This window comes from Bos javanicus, chromosome 1 (assembly GCF_032452875.1).
Source record: "Bos javanicus breed banteng chromosome 1, ARS-OSU_banteng_1.0, whole genome shotgun sequence".
NCBI lineage: Eukaryota > Metazoa > Chordata > Mammalia > Artiodactyla > Bovidae > Bos > Bos javanicus.
This window is the reverse complement of record NC_083868.1, coordinates 47,250,854-47,263,988: the sequence shown is the minus strand read 5'-3', so window position 1 is coordinate 47,263,988 and position 13,135 is coordinate 47,250,854.

Genomic DNA, 13,135 nt, shown 5'->3' with positions numbered 1-13,135 from the left:
TCTTCTGGAACCTAACAAATCTTTCCAGCCAGTGAGGCCACTTAGAAGGTTATTGCTTCAGTCAACTAAACGGTCCTTGATGGCATGAAGCAATTAATGACTTGCCCAGAAATGCCTGGTGATAGCATCAAGAAAAAGAATGAAACTTTCTATTGCTACATCTTTTACAGTATATTTTTATATAAGTGTACATGTATACATTTCAGATGGATTCTCTATGATTTAATTCAATGTTGTGTTTGAAACCAGAGGCCAGTAAGTGAAGGTTTCTTTTTTCCTATGTATTTAATTACATAATTATGTTCTCTAGAGTAAGGTTGTATTTGAAATGACCTAGGCAAAGGAGGGCTTAACAATGGAGAGTCATACTATTATGAACATTTACAGTTCCTAGTTAAAATGACAAACACGCTCAGTCACATATATTAAAGAAATTATGAATATCTTTTTTCACAAGGTAAATATTATCATGTTTCTCATCTTGTCTTTCCTTTGTATGGTGTGTTACTTATTTTATACATAAATTTGTCCTTGAGTAAGAGAGGAAATAAACAACAGGATGTGTTAAAACTCTTTGCAGAGAAAGAAATCACTAGCAGGGCAAAAAGCCTATTTAGAGTATTGTCTTTTTGGTAAAGTAGGAAATGAATCTGCTACAAAGGATTGGAAGCACTCTGATAGAATTGAAGGTAATTAAAAATCTAATGGCAGAATCTAACCATTTAAATTGCAATTTTAATTGGTCAAGTCAGATTGAAATCAGAATACCTGACAACCTTAAAATTGGACTATAAGAGATTTCAGTGTGTGCGTATGAAATATTTGCTAACTCTGGACTGAAATGAACAGCACATGGATGAAATGAAATAGTCTCCCAATATATATGACTTTTCATTCATATAGAAAGATAGTTTTGAGGATTTGCCTCTTACAATATATAATGACAACAACTGACATAAAATTAAAAGCTTTTAAGTACAAACAAAAAATGATTATATGTTTGCTGTTTATAAGATCTTATTATTCTAGCATGTATAGTTTATTATATAAAGTCTGAAGATGGGAGTTTTAAAATACCAAATTATATTTATTGCTGGCTTAGCCTAAATCTTCATAGTTAGGCTTTTAGTTTTTTTTTCTTCATAATTAGGCTTAACAGTTACCCTCTCTCCAAGGACAGACAACTTAAGGTTGCAATGCATATGTTTCTACATGTAATTATACCACTTTTGTTAAAATGTTAATGTATTAAAGTAGTTTGACACATGAAGTAGAAGAAATGCTGATTGCATTTCCAACAGGAAATTAATAAAGCACAAAAATAAGGGATCGAATGGAATTTTAGAGAAATTACGATTTGTCAAAGTGAATGTCAGTCTCTCAACTTCTTGTTCAGTATTCTTTCTGGTATATCACCAATTGTTACTGCTTTGTATGTTACCTAAGACCCTGGGTACAATTTACTTTGTTATCAACCTCCAGAAGTTCAGTGTTTTTGAGAATATTATGCACTGCAGCTGCATCTGTCAGATTCCATCTTGTTCCAGATGACCAGGGAGAGGGTTTTCAGCCTCACTGGCCAAATAAAATCTAGATCTCTGGACAAGACTGTGAGCTAAAATATACTGAGAGAAGAGCAGTTAAAGTGCCAACAATAAAAGACAGATATGGTTTAAATCAACTTTTATTTTCTATTTCAATAGCTTTTTTTAAAAATGAAATTGCTTTCTAATTAAGGATTCTTTTCTTGGTTGTAATACATTTATATATACAACAACCCCCCATACTTAGATGCATTGTTAAGAATGTTAGTTTCCTAAGAATTTAGTAACTCAGGAAATGAATGCTTCATTCACAGTAAAAGGTTCAACCACCACATGGCATGACCACATAACCTAAAAGGAAATCATTATCCCAAAAGGGAAAAATAAAGAGGAAAAAAGTTCTAACAGAAAGAAGAAAACCTAGGTCTTTGTCCTTTAGGTTTATTGAAATTATAAACAAGCAAATGTTCATGAAAGACAGTGTATTTATGTATTTTCCAATAGAAACAATGTTGAAATTAGAAGCTGTGTTCTTGTCAAGAGACTGGCATAAAAGTAAGGCTAGCTGAGGCCAATGATGTCATAAAAACAAGCATAAAATTCTTCCATATATTTAATACTAAAATGATGTTCAGAGCCCAATAAAATGAGCATCCCTATATTCATGGAATATACAAGAGGGCACTCAACACTATAAAGGCTACATGCCACACATACATAAAATTGTGCTATAAATTAAAACTACTTAAAATTAATATGCTAGCTATAATAAAGATTAAACATTTAATTAACAATATTTTTGCTTGCCTTCTTAGAAACTTTATGATTTGAATGGCTTGGGTCTCCTAAATTGCTGTTTAGGAAAGTTTGAAATGACCCTTTCTCCTCAATAGATTCCCTGCCTTGACCCACATGTTCCAGGCTGTAAGATTCTGAAACTGCTCAGCAGACTACAGCGTAAAAGAAATAAGCCAAAAATACACACAGTTAAGAACCTATATGCAGTGACTCCCCTGAAGGCCAACCATCTAAAATTAAAAATCAAACCATGGTCAGAGTTAGACATAAGCTGGGCTGGTGTAAAATTCCATGGGGGAGAAGTGAAAGAAGAGTCCCCAGAGGGAAATCTTCTAATACTAGTGACACCTTTGGTCAGGAACAATGCAGCTCATGATTCTAGTTAACAGCAGGACAGGACCTGGTAGCAACTGATAGGAGCAGAGGCAAAGAAAAGTGCTATGCAGGCTGTCAGGAAAATGGAGAACAAGTCAGGAATTAGAATCCAGTCGTGGAAGGTGACAAGTAACAGGAAAGCATGCGCCCCGATGGACACACAGATATCCAGGGAGTTCCCAAAGATCCAGCAGCAATGAATCTGAAAAGCAGCAAGTCAAACTTAAGACCCTGTCATCACAGCCCTGAGGGAGAAAGGGCCCTCATCACTGCCATGTTTCTTGGCTCCGAAGTGGATCTGTAGTAACCTGTAGTTCAGCAGCCTGGAGCAGTCAAGGAGCCACACTTCCCCCAACACTCAGATGTCATTCAGGGTGCAAGAATCCAGTCCTCGTTTCCAGAGTGTTATCTTGGTGGTTGATAAACTTTCTTTCCAACAAATAACCTTGGTAATATGCAACATTACAGTAGTGTCTAGAGCTTTAAGTTTTTGAAAAAGAGGAAAATCTTATGAATTTGGCCTTTCTACTTTATTTCACACTTGTTAAATAGTTTGTTCTCACTCATCTCATCCTACTAAGAGCACGAAGGTTGTTAAAGAAAATACAAGTAGGAAGCTGGGGGATGTGTTTGGAAAGGAGGAGCAGTAGTTGTATTCCTCTATCCTGACGCTACGCTATTTGTATATGATTTGATTATATATGTAAGGTCTTGAGGCTTCTCGTTTCAGTTTTTGGAATCTCATTTACTATCTCATTTTATTTACAGCACTCTAACATGGATACAGAAAGAATTATTGTTATCCATGTTTTACAGATTAGAAAACTAACCTGGAGACCTGGAGAAGAAGTAAGTGGTAAATTCAAAAATGTCTTTAAAAACAGATTTTGAACAGACAGGTTGAGGCAGCAATCTATTCCTGCTGTAGTCCTTTCACACAGTTCAGTTCAGTCACATAGTAGATCTTCAAAAATAATTGCTGAATGAATGAGTGAATAGATGATTTCTTTCCACTAAAGTACTAGCAGAATAATAAATAAAAGTGAAATCACAACAGGCTGAGGAATGAGGTTAAAAGTAATAGCTAACATTAATGGCATGCTTACTGTCTGTCAGTCATTTGAAAAGCACCTTATATTCATTTATTCCCTTCCCTTGTGAAGGTAAACAGTATTATTTTTCACACTGTACACACGAGGAAAACACAAATATGTGGGATTCAAACCCACAGCCCATGCTCTTAACTTCTCACCACCCTATTAGAAACAAAATTAAATCAGAAATCACAATAATAGCCAACAAAGATGCAAAAGGAAGGGGAAATCAAGTTGAGTGGAGGGTCTAATATCTTCCAAGTGGCAGGCCTTTCCCTGGTGGCTCAGATAATAAAGAGTCTACTTACAATGCAGGAGACCAGGGTTCAATCTCTGGATGGGGAAGAGTCCCTTGGATAAGGAAATAGCAACCTACTCCAGTATTCTTGCCTGGAGAATTTCATGGAAGGAGGAGGCTGATGGGTTACAGACCATGAAGTCCCAGAGAGTTGAACATGACTGAGTGACTTTCATTTCAGATTATCTCTAGTCTTCAAATTAACCCCAAAAGTTGGTATAAGAATCTTCACTTTCCTAGATAAAGAATCTGAAGTTCAAAGAAGCTAAATGACTTCCTCAAGGTCATACAGCTAACAAGTTACAACTGATTGAAATCAGGTCTGCCTATTTTCTTCTACTACAGAATATTTCTAGAGACCAAATCAACACAATCTAGACAATAAAAACTTTCCAAATTCTGGAGCACTCTCTGTCCTTAAAGAATATGGTACAGAGGAATTCAGGGGTGTGGACGTTTTTGACCAAAGAACCATCCTCCTCAATCTGGAATGTTCATCCCCTTTCACTAAGCATATAAAATACTAAGCATAGATAATAAGCAAGGAGAAATGAGGGAGAAGGTACACACCTGTCCAGCCAGTTCTGAATCAGCCCTGGTAATCATAAATGATGGATAATTGTAAACATTCGAGTCAAAATGCTATACATAATAGAGGACTTCTTAATCGAGGTGTTAAGAGCTCCACACACTAGGTAGTGGCTCCTTCTTTCTGTTTGGGGTTATACAGATGATGCCATATATCCACGGTCATCTCTTTTCAGCTTTCTGGAATTGCCTTCAAGCTTATTTCCAAGCAGTGGTTCTCAAACTTTAGAAAGCACCAAAATCAACTAGACAGCTTGCTAAATAGAAAATACGGGGTTCCACCTCTGGAGTTTCTGACTGAATAGATCTGAACTGAGTTCTGAGAAATTCCATTTCTGACAAGTGAGGGTCAGGGGATCATACATCCAGGACTAGCATTCTAGGGTTATTGTAAGTTTCCAGTTTATTTCTCTTTATTCCAGACCAATGTTGGCCATGATGTGCTATCAGCTCTCAGGAATGAGCAACTTGTTTTACAAGCAAGGTGCTCAATCTCTTGACTTCAAGTAAGGCCCCCAGGAAGCTCTAAGCACTGATTTTTAGAGCTTCTGCATTTCATAGTCAATTCTACATTTTCCCTGAGAGTAGAAAGCACAGATAAAGATATCATCTAAGATAAAAGTTAAAAGCAATAATGCCTGTGTCTTTGCAATTTATGCATGGGTCCTCAAAACTCAATTTTGTCCTACACGGTTTAGATTCCTTCAGCTAGCCCTGCATAATCAATATAATCTAGAAAGCTTCACCTAATCAATATTGTAGAACTTGCTCATTTTTCTGCCAATATCAGATAGAAATAAGGTTTGGCTCATGTTTTGCAAATGAGTTTTTTAAAAAATTATTTTCATAGCTTCACTGTAAGCCTTAGACTTTTATGGTTGTCAGAGCTCAGCTAGGAAAAGCTATAACTGACTGTTTCATTTGACAGTTCCTTTGGAACAATTATTTAATGTGAGCATTATTTAAATGTGAGAGGGGAATGAATATATCTTGGTGTGGTTTTAAAATTTAGCCCCAACATCTTATCTTCCATCTACATTTAAAACAGCACATTATTCTTTGCTTCTCGCCTTGCATTTAGAGTTAGCCCAGAGTTCAGATATTGGGGCAAGTCATTGAAACTGAAGAGCAAAAGATATACATTTTTCTTTCTTCTGATGGGATTAACAGAATAATCTTTCTTTTTTTTTTAGACACCCAAATTTGTTTTATGCACACGGGGGTGGGGGGTGGGGGGCGCGGAACGTGGGTGTTGGTAGGTGGAAGGAGTGGTGAGGGAAGGGTCTCTCACTGCACAGCTTGTTTGCTCCTTGGCGCTGCTTCTTGAGTGATCACATCCGCAGCTCAGGTGAGCTGGAGAAGGGCTCCATGCACAGGGCCTCAAATACTCCATCTGCCCCGAAGGCTAGTCCCACAGAGGCCGGCCTGAGAGCCACACTCACAGGCGTCCAGAAGCTGGCGCAGCTCGTCTGGCAGCGGCTTGACGGTGCCCTTCAAGATGCGCTGCGGCTTCTATATGATGTCTAACTCCTTGGCGTCTGTAAAGATGGCAGTCTTGTAACGCCATACGACAAAGAACGTGTCCCTCAAGTCGGCTGCCTGCCCCTCTTGATGCACAGAGCAGCTAAACCCTCTTCCCAGCAGCTCTCCTGAGCGGGCCCTAGCATGCCTGGTGCCCAGTGGCTTGGCCTCACCCAACCCCGCGCCCCTGGGTCCCCAAAATTCTCTGAATCCCATTCCAAGAAAGAAAAACGATATTTTTTGGCTGAGGCAAGATGTGATCCCTTTGAAATCTGCAGTTACCAATGTAGAAAAAACCATGTAGTATTCAAGGCATTATTTCAAACCCTCTGGGTATATATGAAGATACTGTCACTGGTTGACATTTTAAGAAAAGATCTCTGCTTTAAAAAATTTAACTCAAAGATTTATTGAGTTAATACAGGGAAGCTGCTACAGCCTTTTCCCTGAAAGGTGCAGGAATTCAGACTTTACTGCTTTTTTAATAATGGAGTCCTGGCCACCCTATCCAAAGGATACTGAGTAGGGCATGGAGGGAATATAAACAAAGATGGGCAAAATATAGGACAGAAAGGGTAACTAGCAGAAGGACCTAACAGAAGGAGAACAGATTAAGAACAGGTGGCAAGAATACACAGAGCAACTATACAAAAAAGATCTTAATAACCTGGATAACCAGGATGGTGTAATCACTCTCCTAGAGCCAGACATCCTGTAGTATGAAGTCAAGTGAGCGGCTGGGAAGCATTACTAGGAACAAAGCTACTAAAAGTGAAGAAATTCCAGCCAAGCTATTTCTAACCTAAAAGATGATGCTGTTAAAGTGCTATATTCATTATGCCAGCAAATTTGGAAAATCAGCAGTGTCCACAGGTGGAAAATATCAGTTTTCATTCAAATCCCAAAGAAAGGCAACACCAAAGAATCTTCAAACTAATGTACAATTGCACTTCACATGCTAGCAAGGTAATACTCAAAATCCTTCAAGCTAGGCTGCAGCAGTCTTTGAACCAAGAAATTCCAGATGTGCAAGCTAGATATAGAAAAGGCAGAGGAACCAGAGATCAAATTGCCAACATCCCTTGGATCATACATAGAAAAGGCAAGGGGATTAAAAAAAAAAAAAAAAACTACTTCTACTTCATTGACTATGCTAAACCCTTTGACTGCATAGGTCAAAACAAAGTGGAAAATTCTTCAAGAGATGAGGATACCAGATCACCTTACCTGTCTCCTGAGAAATCTGTATGCAGGTCAAGAGGCAACACTTAGACTCGGACATGGAACAATGGACTGATTCAAAATTGGGAAAGGAGTACATCAAGGCTGTATATTATCACCCTGCTTATTTGTGCAGAGTACAACATGTTAAATGCTGGCTAGATGAAGCTCAAGCTGGAATCAAGAGTGCCAGGAGAAACACCTACAACTGCAGATATGCTGATGATACCACTCTCTTCTCAAAAAGTGAAGAGGAACTAAAGGGCATCTTGATGAGGGTGTGAGAGGAGAGTGAAAAATCTGGCTAAAACTCAAGTTTCAAAAAACTAAGGTCATGGCATCCAGTCCCGTCATTTTATGTCAATAGATGGGGAAAAAGTGGAAACAGTGACAGATTTTATTTTATTGAGCTCCAAAATCACTGCAGATGCTGACTGCGGCCACAAAATTAAAAGATGCTTGCTCCTTGGAAGAAAAGCTATGACAAACCTAGACAGTGTATTAAAAAGCAGAGACGTTACTTTGCCAACAAGGGCCTGTGTAGTCAAAGTTCTGGTTTTTCCAGTAGTCATGTATGGATGTAGAGTTGGACCATAAATAAGGCTGAGCACCAAAGAATTGATGCTTTCGAACTGTTGTGCTGGGAAGACTCTTGAGAGTGCCTTGGACTGCAAGGAGATCAAACCAGTCAATCTTAAAGGAAATCAACCCTGAATTTTCACTGGAAGGATTGATGCTGAAGCTGAAGTTCCAGTGCTTTGGCCCCTTGATGGGAAGAGCTGACTCATTGGAAAAGACTCTGATGCTGGGAAAGACTGAACTCAAAAGGAGAAGATGGCAACAGAGGATAAGATGGTTCAATAGTATCACTGACTCAATGGACATGAGTTTGAGCAAACTCTGAGAGATAGTGAAGGACACGGAAGCCTCACATGCTGCAGTCCAGGAGGTCCCAAAGAGTGGCACACGACTTACTGACTGAACAACAACAACAAAGCAATTTTCAGGGTTTGATGAGATGACAGGGTAAGGCAAAAATGCACAGAAAATGGTCATTTGTTCATTACAAAATATGAGTAGTGTTCAGCTAAAGGGGATAATGTTTCATAAGCCATTTCTCTCAAGAATTGACAGGCTGTGGCATTATACTTATTCTGGAAATTGCCTTTATGTACAAATAGCATTCATTACATGCAGTTTTTCTCAGTCTTAAAGGGCAAAGGGGAAATAGATTATTAGTAAAAATAATAATAATAATAATGTCAGAAGGTATATTTTTCCCCCAGAGTGAGAGGGAAAATGCCTGGATGTTGTTTTCAGACATTTCAGCCACCAGCTCCAAAGAACACGGACAAACGTAATTTTCATTGTTGACATAATGAAGATGGTGCTTTCCAGCATTTCCCAGAGCATAAACTCAGTTTCATTGTGAGCCTGGCTGTGTGACCATAATGAATACTAGTGATATGGGAGAAACAAATGCACAAATGAAAAACAAGTAAGACAGCTCATTTATTCTTGTCAGGAATCCTGAGTTCCCCAAATTTGCTTAGTGTCTTCCACTGTATAATCTTAAGTACTTTGCAGACCATTTTCATGTTGAGTAAAATGTTAGAATTGTTTTAGAATAAATAGAGTAGTTGCATTTCCATTGTCTCTCAGAAAGGTTTGGATTTTTGTTTTCTTCCTATATGTTCATTAGATTACATTCAAAGAATTTTTTTTTTCAGTAGATGAAATAAAGCCAAGAATTGATACAATTATCTATAGACAATTATAATATAGACAAAACACTTTCTTCAGCTTCCAAATTACCAGACCACTGAAACTACCTTCTGGTAGTTTAAATTATCTGGATACTTTCTCAAAAAAGAAAAAAAAAAAAAAAAAAACAGAAAAAAAGAAAACATGTTAGAGAGTAGTAATATAGGAAGGCTAATCTCAAAACCAATTACTTTCCCGAACTGACCATAGTTAACCTTTCTATCAATTTCCTGCCTATCTTTTTTCTGTGTGAGCTCATATTATATATGTTGCTATTATTCAGTCACTAAGTTGTGTCCCCATGACTACAGCACATAAGGCTTCCCTGTCTCTCACTATCTCCCAGAGTTTGCTCAGATTCATGTCCATTGAGTTGGAAATGTCTTCTTACCATCTCATCCTCTGCTGCCCTCTTCTCCTCCTGCCTTCAATCTTTCCCAGCATCAGAGTCTTTTCCAATGAGTCAGCTTTTTGCATCAGGTGGCCAAAGTATTGGAGCTCCAGCTTCAGCATCAGTCCTTCCAGGGAATATTCAGGGTTGATTTCCTTTAAGATTGACTGGTTTGATCTCCTTGCTGTCTATGGGACTCTCAAGAGCCTTCTCCAGCACCACAATTTGAAAGCATCAATTCTTTGGTGCTCAGCCTTCTTTGTGGTCCAACTCTCACATCCATACATCACTACCATAAAGACTAGAACTTTGACTATACAGGCCTTTTTGGCAAAGTAATGTCTCTGCTTTTTAACACACTGTCTAGATTTGTCATAGCTTTCCCTCCAAGGAGCAAGCATCTCTTAATTTCATGGCTGCAGTCACCATCAGTGGTGATTTTCGAGCCCAAGAAAATAAAGTCTGTCACTTCTTCCACTTCTTCCCCTTCTATTCTATTCTGCTACTTTTCATGTTCTGTCATATATGCATTTTCTATTTGGGTAGATTTTTTCCTGGAAAAGGAAATGGCAACCCACTCCAGTATTTTTCCCTGGAAAATCCCATGGACAGAGGAGCCTGGTGGGCTGCACAGTCCATGGGATCACAAAAAGTCAGACACAACTGAGTGACTGAGCACACAAAGGATTTTTATAACTGATTTTAGTGCTTACATATCATTAAATCACAGCAAAGTACCATAATACATCTAAGAATTCTGTATTTAGAAATGTTTGTGGCATCTAATATTTTTATTAAAAATAATGGTGATAAAAGTCTTTGTACATACATCAATATATTTAATGTTTTAAAGCTGTGAGTAAATAATGACACTATTTTAGTAACATAGGTTTAAGTGAGATCCTCTGTCGACAGCTGGGCACATGAACACCCACAGTACATTTCCGGGACACCCGTGTTGGTAGTGTGACCATGTGACTAAGTTCCAACCAGTGAAATAATGAAATTGTCCTGGAGAAGGCAATGGCACCCCACTCCAGTACTCTTGCCTGGAAAATCCCATGGATGGAGAAGCCTGGTAGGCTGCAGTCCATGGGGTCGCTAAGAGCCGGACACGACTGAGCAACTTCACTTTCACTTTTCACTTTCATGCACCGGAGAAGGAAATGGCAACCCACTCCAGTATTCTTGCCTGGAGAATCCCAGGGATGGGGGAGCCTGGTGGGCTGCCGTCTATGAGGTCGCACAGAGTCGGACACGACTGAAGTGACTTAGCAGCAGCAGCAGCAGCTTTCATGAAATTTCCTTAAAGTATTTATGGTGTGTGTATGGCTTTTATCTCTATTTTTGGACCTTTTTTCCATTTTGGACCATAGGACAAGGGCTGCAGACCAGGGATTATGGAGTGTGAAATAAGAGAAATTCTCATTATGGATCTGTTGACAAACTGGAAAGAAGGCAGTATCAAAACTAAAATATTGAAAAATCTTTTAATGAGAGATAGTGAATAACCTTTGTTCCATATTGAGTTTTGAGAGTGAATGTGATGCAAAAACAAATTGTGACTTACCTTTAGAGAATTTGAGATAAAATTTGTTCAGTTCTCTCTCAGTGGGCACTCTGCCTTATTCTCTGCCATCTCGGTTTATGAACAACAAAATATATATTAGCAAATCAATAGCTTTTAAAATAAAATCAGTTCCAATCCCCAAGTGGTAAATAATTTCTAAAGTTAGAAAACTAAGTACTAAGGGAAAAATAGCTTCAGGACCTTTATAAGAGTTGCATGAAATTGTCAAACCCAAACTCTCCCAGCATCTTCCAGTGTTAATTGATTAGCCAAACCAGCAGGATTATTTAGTAATGGATTCCACTTTGGGCATTGCTAAAAAAGTTATCAGTTCAGTCACTCCGTTGTGTCTGACTCTTTGTGACCCCATGGACTGTAGCCTGCCAAGCTCCTTTGTCCATGGAATTCTCCAGGCAAGAATACTGGAATGGGTAGCCATTCTTTTCTCCAGGGGATCTTCCCAACCCAGGAATCAAAGCTGGGTCTCTTGCATTGCAGGTGGATTCTTTACCATCTGAGCCATCAGGGAAGCCCAAAACAGCTAAGCTCCTGATGAAAACTAATGTCAACATCTGGGCCAAGTTGCCTTTGACTAAACTTCCATAGAGTGATGTCACTTCTCTTTTCAACATGGAAAATGGAAGAGAAAATTGAGGTGATTATGTTGGCAATTTAAGTAAAACAAAAAATAGCCAGATCCTCAGGTCAAAAAGGAACTGGAGGTTTGAACTGTGCAGAAAATCTGAGTTCTCAATTTCACTTTGCCAAGAATACAAAGCACTTTTTAAGTGAAGTTTATTGAACAGAGATTTCCAAATATTATGTCTAGAACCCAAAACGAATTCTCTCTTTTCTATCTAAGCAAAAAGTGGTACTAATCAAGGCTATCTTAGTTCTCCTGTGTCATTCAAATTTGTAGAGACTAGTGCTTTTTATAAGCTATCAGGCAAGGTATTCTCAGAAACATGAAAGTATAATTTATATTTATCAAGTTTTCACTTCCTTTGAGCATCTGGAGGAGACAAGTCACTGTCATGAGGAATGTGGGTAACAATTCCAGGAGATTTGTTTTTTGTCTTCTACCAGTGAATTCATGGGCTTCCCTAGTGGCTCAGATGGTAAAGAATCTGCCTGCAATTCAGGAGATCCAGGTTCAACCCCTGGGTCAGGAAGATCCCCTGGAGAAAGGAATGGCTACTTACTCCAGTATTCTTGCCTGGAGAATTCCATGGACAGAAGAGCCTGGTGGGCTACAGTTTATGGGTCCCCAAAAGTGGGACACGACTGAGCAACTAACATTTTCACTTTTAGTGAACTCATACCCTCTGAGAAGCTGCCTCTCTTCCCAGATTTCAGCAACTGCCTTGTTGCATTTGCTCCTATTATTCTGCTTTGCTATTTTATGTTGCTTAGTGCTTCTGGCCTGTTGTCACAGCTGATGATTTCCCTCAATCCACTCCTTGGCTCCCAGCACCCTCAATGCCAAGCCTGCAGGATGTAGATCCAATCAGTACTTTGATGCCAGGTCTTCTTCTGCTCTGTTTCTCCTGATAAGAGGAGGGAGATAATTCACTATAATTTCCAAGCACATTGCTGCCCACCAACTCATGGCCCTGTTTTTTCTCTATTTGATCTGTATTTTTAGCTAAGGTAAAAGAGGACCCCCTGCTCACAAGCCCCTACCTCAAGACATTAAATATTTCAAAATAATTTCAAGTGGAGATTATCAAATTGTGTGCTATTTGTATTTATTCATTTCCTTAGTTCCCCCTAAAAAGAGAACATTAGGACGTGTTCTCTTTTAGTAGTGTGACACATATTGACGGTATGTTTGCAACCTTACCAGCTGTGATGGTTCATTTTGTGTCGATTTGACTGGGTCACACCTTGCCCAGACATTTGGTCAAACATTACCCTGGGTGTGTCTGTAGAATGTTTCTGGATGAGACCTAATATTTGAATACACAAGTA